General features: G+C 35.9%; 1 protein-coding gene across 3 annotated transcripts in view; it reads left to right on the forward strand.

Moving 5' to 3' along the window:
• Positions 1-16287, forward strand: part of apba2b (amyloid beta (A4) precursor protein-binding, family A, member 2b) — a 124535-nt gene that overhangs the window by 33607 nt on the left and 74641 nt on the right. For 2 of the 3 annotated variants that reach the window (XM_053492151.1, XM_053492156.1), the window contains exon 2: positions 16050-16088. The exons of the other annotated variant lie outside the window; for it this stretch is intronic. The gene's annotated coding sequence lies outside the window, so the exon portion shown is untranslated. The remainder of the gene's footprint in view (positions 1-16049; positions 16089-16287) is intronic. 3 annotated transcript variants of the gene reach the window in all.

Here is a 16287-nt window from a genome sequence, read left to right on the forward strand (position 1 = left end):
AGATAGATAGATAGATAGATAGATAGATAGATAGATAGATAGATAGATACTTTATTGATGCCAAAAGAAAATTCTCTATCTGATCAGTGTCACTGTTTCTGTATTGGCATTTTTATCACAGAAGTCAAATAACAGTAAAAATAAAATAACATTATCTGCAGTCATTCCTCATATACCGAATGTCTTACAATCATTCAAACACCTCTTTACATTTTATGCAGCTGTAATTGCTTTTAATGGCAACTCAGACACCAGGAGCTGCAGTAAAGAAACCTCTTCACCCGCGGAGTTTTCTTTTCCATTCCTTCTGTTTCACGAAGGCGTTATACACTTAGTGCACTGTGATACATGAGGTCTTCAGGCTAAGACTTGTAATTGTTTCTAAAGTTTTTTGTCTGGATTGATTTGAATGTAGCACGGGGGCGTTCCCTTGGGTAAAGTGTATGTTGTACAGAAGAGGTAACAGTGCGTGGGGTGTATGAGAAGGATAAGGTGAGATTCTTTTCCCAACCCGGGCTGATTGTTTCATATTGTGTCATCTCCTGAATTCTGATGAGCATGTTAAAGGAAATCATTTAAAGGTAAAATATAATGACTTGAAAATAATAACAGGAGCTCTCATGTCAGCAGTGAATATCGTGCAGCCTATTTGTCACCCTTGGTTTAGCTCTAATCTAATTCTGTGCCTCTTTAATGGAGGGCCTTTAACCTCAGCACCTGACTCTGACAGGCCTTCATCTCTACACTGCCTCATCTGTCTAATACATGAGCTAAATTATGAGTTAATGACATTTGATTCAATAAGAACATGAGTTCACATAAAAAGGTCAGATCTGTGTTGTGTGGGCAAATCAGCCTTCAGATTCTCATGTGTGATCTTAAAATCAAGATTAATTTCTACATTTTTATTACATCACGGTCTACTTTTGTGTCTTAACATTTTGATTAAAACATATTTGAGAAATATCAGGATACATTATTAAAGGCATTTATTAGCTTTTTAAATACATTGATTAGCTATTAGTTTGCTGTACTTTTTAAAATGATTTATAAATTCCTGTTGTTGTTACAATATTATCATGATACTAACGATGTTGTCAATTCCATTTGTATTATTTTTTTTAAAAGCCAAATCTTTTTCTTTTTTTTTCTTTTTTCCTACCACACAGGATGCTGTGCTCCCTACAAATGTATGAATAGTTTAAAATGCACCACCTGTAGGATTATAGAGGAACTGCAGCATTTTACAAACTAAAATGCAAAGATATTAGAAACAAAACAAAAAAACAACAACATGATCTTGGAGTCAGTACGCCAATACATAAATTGCCACACAAAAGACGGCCTTTATACCTTCCTATTTATTAAAGAACGAAGATTTTAAAGATACAGGAAAAGCAGCATTTGCATCAAAATTTTGCAGTGTTATTCTGGCATTAACCTTTTTGCAATAAAAAAAAAAAAAACTATAATTATTCAATATAGGGCTAAAACATTATGGTTCCTGAGTGGGGTAACGAAAAATACATCCACACTATCACACAGAGATGAGCCATGAGAGTTTGACTCCTGTGTGATACTACAACCATCTGTAGCTGGGCGAGAGCAGATTGTCCCTGTGGTCTCTGTTTGGGAGGAGGGATGGCATATAGTCCCATACAGACACATCAATCATAGCAATGCTAGCCCTCTTCAGTTGTTTAAAAATATGCGGTCGGCTGGCGTCACGCATCTCCAAGGAAGCATGTGATAGTTCCGAGAAGCATGGTGGACTGAAATGTAACTGAAGAAATAGTTTAATGGATAATTTTATATTGTGTTATAATTGTACACCATGATAAAAGGTTAGGGAGATTATCGTGATATGAATATTTAATATCCGTCGAGTCTAAATGATTCACCCGTGGTGTATCAACTTGACCAGTCACAGCCTGTTTATTACACTTGTGCCTCAAGTAATTTCCTGCAAGCTATCTTCAGTACGTGTGTGTAATGTAGATCAGGACGCGACGTTCACTGAGGGACAGCCAGCGGCCTCCTAACTAGCAAGGGAGAGAGGGAGGGAGTAAAATATCAGAGAAATACTCTGTGAAAGCTTTTAAAATGAAAGGTGATTTTATAGAGGATGCCAAGAGGAGGAGAGATTGATGGAAATAGATTTCCTCTCTCCAGCAATCCCTGCTTGGCTGGACACCTGGCCAAATCAGCTTCAGTGAACGATGACTGCAAGACAACAGCCGGGGAAAGAGAGAGAGAGAGAGAGAGAATTACAGGTATATACTGTAGAAAGAACAGAAAGCAGAGATATCAAATTTCGTGTAAGCCACAAATTAGATTGTTCTACAAAGAACTTGTGAAATAAACCACAATTCTCTCATGTATGAATTTTTTTAATATAAAATGTTTAGCCACATGCTGACGAATTGTTATACTGTATGATATGTTACAGTATTTTAACTGTATGACTTTATCAGAATGTTCCCTTTGTTCCATGTTGCCTATTTTGATGAACACTTTAAGGACAAAGTCTACTAACTGGCCACCTGGACACATTTCATTGCTCTTGTTGATGTTGTTTTTGCTTCCTGCCAGCATTTCTCCTTAATTTAGTCCTGGCCAACAACTATGCATCAGGCATCTCTCCCCGTCACATGACAGCTACCGACAGGGATGGCGAAGGCTATTATACGCTTCCCTTCCTCCGAGCCATGTGAAGCCAGCCGCCTGCATCTTTTAGGACTGCTGCTCATGAAATGTCATGGGATAGTAACCGTAACGCACTCTAAGGAAAGCGCTATGTGCCCACTTCTAGATACACAAACTCATAGACACTCGTGATTGGCGAGATTGAGAGGGTAGAGAGCACGGCTCTTTAATGGCCAAGAGTGGCTGTACTGTAGCATGATCAGGATTGGATTTGCTGATGTCCAGATGATAGGGGAATGCTTTTCTGTTGTGCCAAATGAACATCATCTGAAAGTTAGTTGTTTAAAACCTCAGTCTCAACTAACAATACAATTTTAAATATAATTTAAGAAATGTTTTTTATATTATTTAATTAAATAATGGATACTTCGGTTTATACGTGACTGTCTTAGACTGTAAGATATTTCTACCTTTAATTGAACAATGAATAGTCATTGTTACACATTCAGATTTCAGATTTAAACAGAAAAACATGAAGAAAAAAATCTGCTTTTAATTGTTTGATTTTTTTATTGAATGGGGTTCAGACAAGCCAATAAAATTTTTACTCCTATTGTGACCTCATGTAAGAAAAACCCTTTCTATAAGAAATGCTTGTTGCTTACCTTTTTTCAGCTGTATTAACACATGCCCTTTGATCTATGTTAAATAAATAAAAAAAATTAGGAAAATATTGAATATTTAAATAATGAATTAAATAAATTAAATATTTTTTTTAGAAAAAGTTTATTTCATTTTATTAGAGTTATAGGTAAAGTGTCCTAACTAACCTTATCACAAATCAGTTTACAAATACAAGTTAAAACATGTTTCAATAATAATATACTTCAATTCAATTATTACTTCTAATAATAAATTTATGATTTTTTTTGCCGGTTTCTTTTCTTTTTTTTTTTTTAAAGCTTTTAAAACCAATACATCATGATTGAACTCATAATTGAACTGGGACCCTTGAGCGATGAACCGGCTCCACTACACGCTGCACCACAACGCCTCCCTAAGGGATAGCAGTCTTATTTAGATCTATAGATTGCCAGAAGCGAACACTTTGAAGCTCTTTGTAATACATAGTACAACACAGTCTCTTGCACAAATAGTTATGTTATAAAATTGACGAAGTATAACGAAACGGAATTTGCAATGAGATGCTGCAAAATTTCATTAATGATTGATGTCATATTTTTGCATTGCAATATCAATAATATTACGATGATATTATGATAAAAAATGTATATAAGCACTTACCTTTTTTTTTTTTTTTTTTTTATTAATGACCATAACTGTGAGTAAACACAGCCAGAAGAAATAGCTGTTCGTTAGTCGCATTTAATGTTCATATATCAGGAAGAGGGATAGAGGACAGATGTGTGGGTGAGGGAGAGAGTGAATGAAAATGAAAGTAGCAGAGTGAGAAACACGACCTGGGAAAAGCAGGTGAAAGACAAAGGAAGCGGGGGGCCATGGGAGAGAGAGGTAGACAGGAAAAGATTGCTAGATTACCAGAAAGCAGGGTTAGTCATCCATGAACATGGCCTTTGAGTCTTTGACAGAGCTATCATCGCTCATCCGTAGCACATGTTCTGCATTTTTATTTTTCTCTATGTGTATGCGTGTTTCAGGATTTGGATGGAACCCTTAAGTCTGTTACACGAATGGTCTAATATAATTTCTATATCAATGGCAACGCAATCACATGCAAAGGCCACTGATTCAGAGGACTGATTAATTCATCACTCACCTTTACAACTAAAGCAAGTGAATGTAAATATCTGTATGGTCCAGAATGCATTCCAGATGTCTGTGTCTCGTATACTGTTGTGCATTTTGTGTGTGTCGGAACAAAATCATATGGTTTTGTCATGGGAAGGTTATGCATTTTTCTAATCGTCTTCTGTTTTTCTTTGCTTATTCCACTTTTTATTATATGATTTTTGAAATGTTTCTCATTGGAATCAAGTGATTCATTTGTAAAAAGCGAACATAAAACAAACATATAACGTGCTTAGAACATGGCTGTACAATATGTTACATTATAAAGGCAGTAATTTAAAAAGGTTACTATAAAGTCTAGACATATTTTTTTAAACATTCCATGACTGTGTTTGGATAAATAATCAGCTTGCAAACATGCATGTACGTACACTACCGTTTAAAAGTTCGGGACCACTTTCTAACTCCATTTTTATTTCTGATTTTTATTTCGTTCTACAGTGTAAACCAATGCTGAAGGCGTCCAAAATATGTAATAATCTTCTTTAAACAGTTCATATTGAGATGTTTCTGCTACTTATGCTCTGTAACACTTCTATAACGGCTCTAATCTGAGGTGCTGTTTGGTATTAATTGGTGATTTCTGAAGCTGGTGTCTCTAAATGAACTAATCCTCTGCAGCAGAGATAAGTTTTAGTTTTGCCTTCCTGGGTTGGTCTTCATGAGAGCCAGTTTCATTATGATGCTTGATGGGTTTTGCAAATGCACTTGACACAATACTGTTTTTGCAAGAACTAGTTCAGAAAGACTGACCTTCCTGTGTCTAAAAATAATAACTGACTGTTGTGGTTACATAATTACCTAATTCCATGTGTGTTATTTCATAATTTTGAAATTTCCAGTGTTGTTACTGTAGAATGTAGAAATTCAATCTCTAAACAAAAAAAAACAACAAAAAAAAACAAAGAGATTTGCAAGTGATCTCAAACTTTTAAGCAGTAGTTTATAGACATATACGTCTCTCATGTCGAACGTCACTGTACTGTATATACATAATGTACTGTATCTACTCTATTGCATATTCAGTCTACTGCTTAGTGTTGAGTTAAACAATTAAAGCACATGAGCTGAAAGAATGCAAATGAGAAGTGAATGTTTTCCTGTAGAGTGAGATTGTCACAGCTGTAGTGTGAGAGGATGTTGCACAATGTGTGTGTGTGTGTGTGTGTGTGTGTGTGTGTGTGTTTGTGTGTGTGTGTTTAAGAAAAACAGTGCCTCAGGTGGAATCTGACACTAGAGGGAATGGAGGTTTATAAAGAACAGCCAAGACCCTGCGAGATGGCTTTGTGTGCATATGTGTACGTAATGTGACATTTTAAGTAAAAAAAAAAAATTATAATTAATATTATTATTACTAGCAGTGGTAGTATTATGTTTATAACATCTCTATATAGATATAACTATCTATTTCAAATCATTTCCACTGAATGTGTGATGGAGTGTGTTATCTGGGTAGTGTGTCCCAAATGTGCAGCTGTACATATACAATATGCAGTGGGTTTATATAAGTCATTGTGCGTTTAATGTAGTATTTTATTTATATATGCACATGTAAATGCATGTAGTGCTTCTATGCCACTCGCATACGGAGTATAATCAGTCTAGGGCAATAGATCCAGAACTTTTTGGGTCAAGCGCCCCGTTACGTATCCTGACCTAGTGTAATGCACCCTAACCACCTCAAAAATACTAAAAATTATCATAACACATTTACAGTCATCAAGTTTAACATTTAATTACATGCAAAGGAATACCAGCCATGAAATAGATAAGCATTCAAATGCATTTACAGATTACAACAAATGTGCACTAACTGAAGCATTAAAAAAGCTATTGAGGAACACAGGATCTGAGACATTTAATTATAAAAATGTGGAAAAACATGTGAATATTTTTAGTAACAATTAATTATTCAAGTTTAATCCATACACAAAAATAATGTATCACATGTAAGAATACTCAAATATCAAACAAACGAACACAATTAACAGGAAGCACAAAATAGATACGTAGCATAAAGCACTGTAACAATGCATTTGAAAAACTGCCACAGTCAGGCATGGCAGGAGCTGTGTACAAAATAGTGTTTTTACAAAATATTTTAAAGTAGTGTATTGAAGGGTCAACTAAAACGGACCAGTCGCCGGTCCTGGGGGTAAATTCCCTGGCTAGCAGTATGTGTGTGTGTGTGTGTGTGTGTGTGTGTGTAAAGAGCGAGAGGGAAGGAAAGAGAGAGAGAGCATGTCTGTGCAGCCTACAAGTAAATAACAATTAATCCCACCAGCCAGTAGCCACAATAATGTTAATGGCGAGTCTAAATAGCAGTGATACCCATGTTAATGTGAGGGATGTGTCTGCATCTCCTCACAGAGTTCGCTCATACTGAGTGCCTATCTATCATATTATTTTGCCCTACGCATCCATAAGAAAATAAGAAAATCACAATGCACACTTTGGGAAACTTGAGTCTGAGGATCGGCAGTAAGTAATAAACTGTAGTGGTACTTTTACAGCCACAGTGTATGTTTTTATATTTTTGCATTTTAAGTATTTAAAATGTCTTTACTTATTTAATAATTGTCCAATTAACGTTGCAAAAAATGGCCTCTGTCCTGAAGACTTGTGTGGTTTAAAACAGGCAGAAATCTGACACTTTTCTAAACATTAAATACACTAAAATGTCCCTTTACATAAAGCTTCAACATATCATCAAACATATATATATATATATATATATATATATATATATATATATATATATATTTCTGATTGTTGTTAAATAACACACTTTTTTAAAAATCGATTTATTATTAGATTCATGCGTATGTGTGTTTTATAGCAGTTAATTTAGTAACTGTATATAACCAGTAGTAGATACTCACAATAAAATAAGTGCATTACTATAAAATACTGCACAAAAGTCTTAGGCACATGCAAATAAATGTGGCACAGCAAAGATTCCTTAAAAGAAAAAAAGAAAAAATACAGCCCAGAAAACAGTCGTTAATATATATATAAGTTTCTCTATTTGTGTATTTTTCTCTAATTTCATATTTTATTTCTTTATTTGTATATTCAATTTTCTTGTTAGATTTTAGGTCACAGGTGGTCACGCAAATCTTTTCCAGTAACTTAAATTTTTTGCATTTGAATACTAATGTTTAAAAAAACTGAATTTCTTTGTGCTGACTTAATAATAAAGTCTTAAATGTACAAAAAAATCTATATAAAAGTGTGTACTAAAAGAAACACAGGGTTTTTGCACAGGACCATAATAGCCTGTGATTTCCTGAGCAGCACTTTATCAGTTCTATTTGAGAACTCAATTTCGAGAAAGCAATGTTGTGGTATAATTTAGCAGTTTCATACAAATTAGAGAGTGGTGGTTATACTTAAAGTTGGTTGCTGGTATGAGCCCATGGCTGAGTGCTGTAGGGAATAACAGTTTCACAGATGTTCAGTAGAACCACATGACTGCGAGTGCGATATGGCTTTTATACAAAACGTATATAAACAAGGAAGTAAAACTGAGGCGATTCAGACAGAATATCACCAAAAGTTTATTTTGAATTTTTGTTTCACTGACAGAAATAGATTCTGAAGAAGCTACACTCATTTTATAGCTAGCTCGAGCACATCGATTTGTACATTGCCACTTAAAGTGCTGTCAGTAAGCAGTGCTTCTTCCTTTCCATCTGTAACTGACACTATAAGATTTCATATTTCTAGCAACGCTGCTGGACCAATCAGATTAGTGGATTTGAAGTGATTGTTTTTGATGCTGGTATAATGTTGTTACTGTGATAAATAGTACTGGAATATTGAGTATATTGGGAGCATTTTTACTAACAACTAGATTTGCCTGTGACTTAGTTTACATGGAATTTAATTGCACATTCATAAACATGTTTTAAAAAAAAAAACGGCATCTGTTGAATTTTGAAAATAACTTAAATTTGCTCTTGTTACTGTAAGGTCTGAGATTGCATTTATTAAGTAGATTTCAATTGCACACTCATAAGCGTTTTCTTACAAAAATGCACAGCACCATCTGTTGAATTTTGAGATGAACTGATGATTTTTCTAAGTTTGATTTATTATTATATTTTTTTTATATAAGGGCGTTTTCCATTTAAATTTCAAATGATCATATCTTTTTCTCCCTTTGGCCGATTGCAATGAAACAAAGCCTGTATGTTACCTACGTGCTCGGCCCAGCACAAACTGATGCCAAAAATTCTTAAATAAATCTTGATGTGTTCTATTACACATCTTACGTCACCTCAAATTATTTTCTTGGGGAGCATATATATATATCTTCATATATACATGCTGTAGAAATTCTGTATCACCTAATTGTGTCTTTATTACAGTATGTGTGTTTTATTTAAGTATATGTATGCATGCCAGATTTACACCACAAATTTATTGTATCGTTTATGTGTCCTAGTAGTGCATATGCATTGTGTGTTCATATGTGTGTTTATTGTGTTTGTAGTGTGCCTGTACTGTATTTATAACCTGTCTGGAGACTGATTCAGCTTCCTGATCATTACTTGTGAAAGCCCCACAGTGTGGCGTAAAGCCATTAATGCCTTTAGAGGATGTACTAATAGGGCTCTTTCTCTTTCTTTCACTCTCTGATTTGATGCTGCTGCTTCCCCTTTAAAAAGCGCTGCAGGTTGTTTTTTTGTCCTCCCTCTGCTGAACTGCATCGTCCCCTGGGAGGCTGAGTCAGGCAGCGCCCGCCGCTCTGAACACTCCACCAGCGAAACACACTTGCTGTGTCTAGAAGACATAGATGCTCTATGTTTACATTCATCTGCTGTGCGTTACATTGAGGGATGAGAGCGGTATCAATTGAACCCGCTGTTCATGATATACTCTAATACATGTTGACTGTGTGAGAGAATTGGAAGGTACTTTTATTGAAAAATCAGGTTGGTAAATAATACATGATGCTGATTAGACTTTAGGGCAAAAATGGACTGTTTCCACATGTTAGACAGTACAGTACACTACGGCTAGGCTCATTTAAATCTGGATCAATAAAAACTAAATAAATCCAGGATTCTGTACGGTATATACAGAACGTTAAGTAATGTTCTTTTATGTAAAAACTATAACACTATCAGATGTGCTTCTTTTCATATTGTGCATTTATTTTTCGTGTCAAACTCTATAATATTGAAGGGATCGATATAATATTAATATAATGTTGTGGATCATTGATTGAGACCCATGTGAAATCTCTTGGACAGACAAAAAAACTAACCCTATCTAAAAAAAAAACCCTGTAAGAAACTGTTTTATTTCCCCATTTTTCTTCTGTGTTCTGTTTATTGCTGAAATGATTCAGAGATCTTTGTGACATTATGACATGCTTCTGAGTGTTTTCACTAGGTTTGTACAGTAAGGTGTAGCTGTGACTTTTTGTTTTGCGCAACTATTTTCTTCGTTTGATTTTGCAACGAGTTGACACAGCGCTTGGAGTGTGTCACAATGCGTTCTGCATGGCAGTTTGCTTCACTTTTTCATCAAGAAATAAGCATGTCAACCTTGTTAAATACCCATATACAACCATGTCAGAGTATTCAATTATTGAGGACGGGAAAAGCCAGACAGTTGGACAGCTATAATTACAACACAGTTCAGTAAAAAAATGTGATGTGTGTCAGTGGGATTTAGAGCACTGCAGTTTGCAAATGGATTTTAATAATCTGACCAATTACCTGTTTGTGGTCACAGCAACGATATATCTAGCCTATTAATAATTACACATACATGTACAGTAGCTAAGTTACTATACTTAGATATGTTTATTTTTAAAGGATTTTATGGAATTTGTGACATTAGATTGGTTCTTATTGAGCAGAAATAAAGGATATTTTTTCTTCTTTCTATATGTTTGGTTTTTAACACCAGACATAACTCAAACCCATCTCTATTATCATGGACCATCTGAGAGCATAGGCATTGTGCCAGTCACTAAGCTAAATCTTCCTTCTCTCATTCCTCTCTTGATGACCACAGATCTCTAGATGCTATTTTTCTGCCTTTGTGCTGCTGCTAATGCTAATGCTGCTAATTTTCTGAATGTATCTTTGTGACCCCAACCCTTCTTGAACAATTGTAGTCATTGTGTTTGCAGTGGGTTTGGACAATTTTTACCCTCTTAGATTTTGTGTTAAAGATTTCATTTTAAATGAAATACATGCATCTTTTTATTATTATTATTATTACAGAAACTTACTAAATACAGCGGAACCTTGGATTACGAGCATAATCCGTTTTCCAAAACACTAAATCAAAGCAAATTTTCTCATAAGAAATAATAGAAACTTAAATTATTCGTTCCACAGACCAACAAAATGAATACATAAAAATTTATAATATAAAATATAAAGTAAAAACACTTTACCTTTAAAAAAAATAAAAATAAAATCCCGACAGATAAGTGTTTCCGTTTATGCGCGCAGGCGCTGTGTGTGTATGTTTGTGTATGTGTGTAAAACTAAAGTAAGAGGAGAGAAGGAATCCCCTCCCCCTTCTCATCTTACACAGTAAACATTTCTTCTATCTTATTTGAGTTTCACAGACACACACACATACACACACACACAATAATGGAAAGAATGTTTTATCAGAAAAATTTGCAAGGAACATTGCTAATAAAACTCGCATGAGCGCATACTAATGGAATCACTCCTGTAAAGTAAAACAAACAAAAAATGACATCGCGACAGAGCAGTGTTTCTGTGTAGAGCAGAGTGTGTTTGTGTGTGTGTTTGTGTGTGTGTGAAGCAGAGAGGAGGAGGGGTTGGGGGGTGTAAATGCAAGAGTGTGTGTGTGTGCACAGTGTCAAATTATGGGCACACACATAACGACAGGCTAAAACAGAGAGGGAGAAAAGGGATCTTTAACCTTTCTAATAAGACTTTCTTTTGCTTTACACACACGCACACGTGTGTTATAAGATATAGTACACGCGCGCTGTACACAGGGGAGACGATTATCCACAATTCCGCAGCGCAAGAGAGAGAAAAAACATTGGCTCAGTTGTGAACACGTGACTCTTGGCGTCAAAACAAGAAGCGCATGTGTGATACATGATACTCTGTACTCGTAAACCAAGATTTTTGTCAAGTCAAAATTTATAAAAGATTTTTGTTGTCTTGCGGAACACACGCAAACCGTGTTACTCGCAATCCAAGGTTCCACTGTACACTTGTAGTTTTAGTGCTGCTTGTTTAGAATGTAGGAACCAAAAGAAAATGCTTGCCATCAAATTCAGCTGAATGTACATGAATTTGCAATGCTTGAAAGCCTGAGGAATTCAGACCATTTAAAGTAAGCCATACACTCTTCCTTCTGGAATGAAAAACTAAATTGAGGCCATGCTGCTACTAAATAGCATTATCTCTTTGCTTTATGATAATAACTGCATAATTCCACTTTACTAGTACAATATACATTATACCGGTATCCATTAGCCTCATATTAGATGTACAAAGCATTACGTGCAGTATTTTATGGAAGTGGCTTGACATTGTTGTGATAGTCTGGTCCAGTTCGCATAAAAAAACCAACGCTAACTAGTGTTTCAAGAACCTTGTTATATTTAGACTATTTTGCTTGGTAAGTTTAACAGCTTTCATACATTTTAGATAAAGATGCTATATTTTGGTTATTAAATTTCTGTCAATTTCATTCAGTTTTATGGAAAACACACTCAGCTACAGTTTAGTTTACCACCTTGATTAGTATTTCACAGTCTGGGTCTTGAGGTTTCTCTCTATAGCGCATTATAGACATGATCCTGCTCTGAAATCCCATTTTGCCTATATGAAGAGTCTCTTAATCTAATTATGAGTTGTGACACATTTTTTCGCGGAAAAACACGAAATATGCAGAGTAACCAGAGGATCGGGAAACACTTAATTAGAAGTTAAACGATGCAGAATGGTGATAAGTTTGTGAAGAGGAAAAGTGGTGTCATCACAGCTGGGAGAACACTAACTTGTTACAGTGCCCATGTGTGTTCTCAGAGCCTCGATGTTTAAACTGAGATCTTTTTCACCATGCTGGTGACGGCCTTGATTAGGATATAATGGCATTTTCCTTTACTTAAGTCTGTAAACAGGGCTGAACGTTGTCTCCCAGCTAGACTGGAAGACTAATCTCTTAAGATGGACACGTTAAAATGACACAACAGTAATTAGGCATTTAGATTCGCAAGGAAAGTCATCCAGGTCTGCTGGGGATCAGCTTGGCCTTATCACACGAAAAACATCTGCTCAGTCAGATTTTGTCCCTGTAGGATGACAAACATTAGTGTCAAGGTAAAGGATGAGCGACAGGTTTCCCAACAGAAGGGCTGAGCTGGGACGGCTCTCTGCACTCGTTCTCATCATGGTACGATAGGAGAGGAAAATAAGTGAAGGAATTACAGGGTTTATGAGCAGGTGCTCACTAATCTTAATATGAGGGTCTACTGTACAGAATAAGCCCCTTTCTTTAACCCAGGTCCAATGCTGCTTCTACTCAAGGAGCTTCAGATGGTTTAATTAGCAGCATTTTCTTGTCAACATCTCCAGACAGGCAGGATGTTCATGCTGGAAATGTGTTTTAGACTGAATATTAGGTTTGGGAATCACCAGATAGCACCCAGAACGATATTATTGCGATACCTCTGTGCCGATTCTAAATTCTCAGATTTTGTTAGAATTCTATACAGCTTTAGCAAATAATTTGTTCCTACACCATACACAATGCTTTACTGCCTGCCAGTGTGTGAATAGTTTAGAGCACTCCATCTTTAGGGACTAACTTATTAACGCAAAGAAATAAATAATATAACCAATACAATAAATAACTTGTTTACGCTGAGTTAATAACTAAGTTTTACTTCTTTCATCGTCATGCCAAATATATTACCTTTTCATTCGTCAGAGAGTGAATCACAGATGAGCAATCAAATAAAGTAGATAAGATAAAGATTACGTTTTGTCTTAAAATGACTCCAAAAATTCTAAAATTCCCATAAACGCACTCCTTAACCTTGTGGAAAGCCTTCACAGAAAAGTTGAAGCTGTTATAGCTGCAAATGGTAGGGCAACATACAGTATTAAACTCTATGGATTAAGAATTAGAAGTTCCTCAAGTTTATATGCATGTGAAGGCAGATGAGCGAATACTTTTGGCACTATAGTAAATCTGGACCACTTTTGTTAGCACTTATATAGACCACTTTTGATCACTTTTGTGTATATACTGTACAGGGGTGGGAGAATGTAACTAAAACACTGCCAAGGTCTACTGAACCATCCTGAAGGACCATGTGCACCCAATTGTTCAAACATTGTATCCTGAAGGGATTGGTTTGATGAACATGAAAGTGAAGTTGAACATCTTCCACAGCCTGCACAGTCACCAGATCTAAATATTGTTGAGCCACTTTGGGGTGTTTTGAAGGAGCAAATCAGGAAATGTTTTACTCCACCCGCATCAAGTAGTGACCTGGCCACTATTCTGCAAGAAGAATGGCTCACAATCCCTCTGGCCACTGTGCAGGACTTGGATCTGGTATTCCTAAGACGAACTGATGCTGTATTGGCCGCAAAAAAAGACCCTACATCAGGGGTCTTCAACTAAAATAGCTTGAGGTCCGGTAAATAAACACTCCTCACCAGCTAAGGTCCAGACAACCCAAAACAGACACAGATGCTTTAGGTGTATCCAATATATGTTTTCATATGGATAAACATGTCTTTTCGTATGTATAAACAGACCAATTTACATCCTTCACAAATGGGATCTCATTTTAATGCTGTTCTGTTCTGTCCTTTATGTTGCTTTGGTTCAAAATAATTTACTTTAACCAGTAACAATGTCTGACAAAAATATGGTGAAGGAAACTGCAAAATGCCTTCATCTCTAAATCTGAACAGAACATAAATTAATTTAAACATTAACAACTTATAAGTTGCCAAAGGCTTTGTGGTCCGGATTTGGACCGGGGTCCGCCAGTTGGCGACCCCTGCTCTACATCATAGTAATGATTTATTGTGGTCTAAAACCAGGCGTTTCAGTTTCATTGCCCAACTCCTGTATATATACGGTATATATATCAGAAAACTCAAATGCACACTGTGATGTCTGAAGCCTCCTCCGTTGACACACCAGCAGGTGTTCCAGGTTTCCAAGAGTGAGAAAATATACTTGACCTGCCCAAGAATACACTTTGTGTGAGAAACATGGCTCTCTCAGTGCCCTCACCCCGAACTGCTACGGATATATTTTTCTCTAACGACCCATACTTGCCTCATAGTGCTGTTTCACATTACTGCTTGTTATTAGCACCATGGTTTCGGAACAAGTTAGACAAACTGGTTTTGAACGTTTTGAACTTCCTGCAGGAAGAATAAACATACGTTGATCTGTCCATTTATCTTTAAAGGTTCAGTTTTCATAGTCCACTTGCCTTTTTTGGAATAAGCCATGCAGTGGCACATATTCATTTGTGTTTCAGGAGAATTTGGGCGCTTTGTTGGTGCATTACGTACGTACTCTGTGTATACATGGTAACGTATCGCGTTGATTGGCTCCACCTTGAGATAATCACTTAATTAATCCAAAAAAAGTGCTGGATGTTGTGACATTAACAGGCACATACTGCAACGTCCCTTCTACTCAAGGTTTTAATTTAATTTGTGGCACAGGTTTAACTTCGGGCAAATACTGAAAGGACTGTTCATGGACAGACATACATACAGACAGACATACAGACAGACATATAGACAGAAAATATTCTGAGACTGGTTTCTTGTCCTCTAATGTATGTTAAGATATCATTAAAAGAGTAGGTTGTGACCAATGTACTGTACAGACAAAACCTTCATTTTATTTATATAAATAAAAATTGATTCCGGAGTCAGTGGGGCAATACATGAATTGTTACACAATAGAATCGCTGTTCGTAACTCAATCGATTTTTCCACCCATTTCTACTTAATATACTGTACATGAGCCATGGCCTTGCCAAGAAATATTGCAGGCTAGGGGGCTGCATTCACCAGGTCACAATTAGCCATTGGGTAATAAGTAAAACATCATAAAAATCGAACTGCAGGTCCAGTGTTCTTGACAGTGCTTTACCCTCAGTCAAATAAAATGACTTGAATGGGAAAGTGATGATAGCATTTTGTTTTGTTCTAAGATTATCTTCTCCTGCATGTAAATGTGAGGCTACAGGGAAACAAGAAATAGGCTGATTTAAATAAATAGAAGAATTAATTATTATGTAGCTTTTTACTTGCTTTGTTGCTTGCTTTGCTTTGTTTGTTTTTACTGAATTTCTGCTCTACAACCAGATTTATGTTAGACAGTTAGTGATGTACGGTGTGGATTTTCGAAAAAACCTTCATAGCTGTATGGATTATTTATGTCTTATCCAAAATATATCTGAAACTGATTTTCTTATAGTACCTTTTCCATTGATTTGACAGATCAAGTGTGTCACCATGTTTATGAAGCAATAACTCATCCCTTATACTGTTTTTGCTTTGTTCCAGGTTTGTGCTTTGGAAGATAAAGAAACATTTCATCTCTTGGTAAGTGAAAGCTACTGTATACTGTATGTTTTGTTTTGAGGGTGATTTTTGCAAATACAATGCACAAACATGTCATGTACAGTATAAGTGCTTATTATACTTGAGCAGCAATGCTCTTTTGAAGTTAAGGAGGATCTCAGCTTTTCTTGGTTTTACATTTATAACACAGAAAGACACTGAAAAAAATCAGTGCTGTGAT

The sequence above is a fragment of the Clarias gariepinus genome, chromosome 3, assembly GCF_024256425.1.
Source record: "Clarias gariepinus isolate MV-2021 ecotype Netherlands chromosome 3, CGAR_prim_01v2, whole genome shotgun sequence".
Taxonomy (NCBI): Eukaryota; Metazoa; Chordata; class Actinopteri; order Siluriformes; family Clariidae; genus Clarias; species Clarias gariepinus.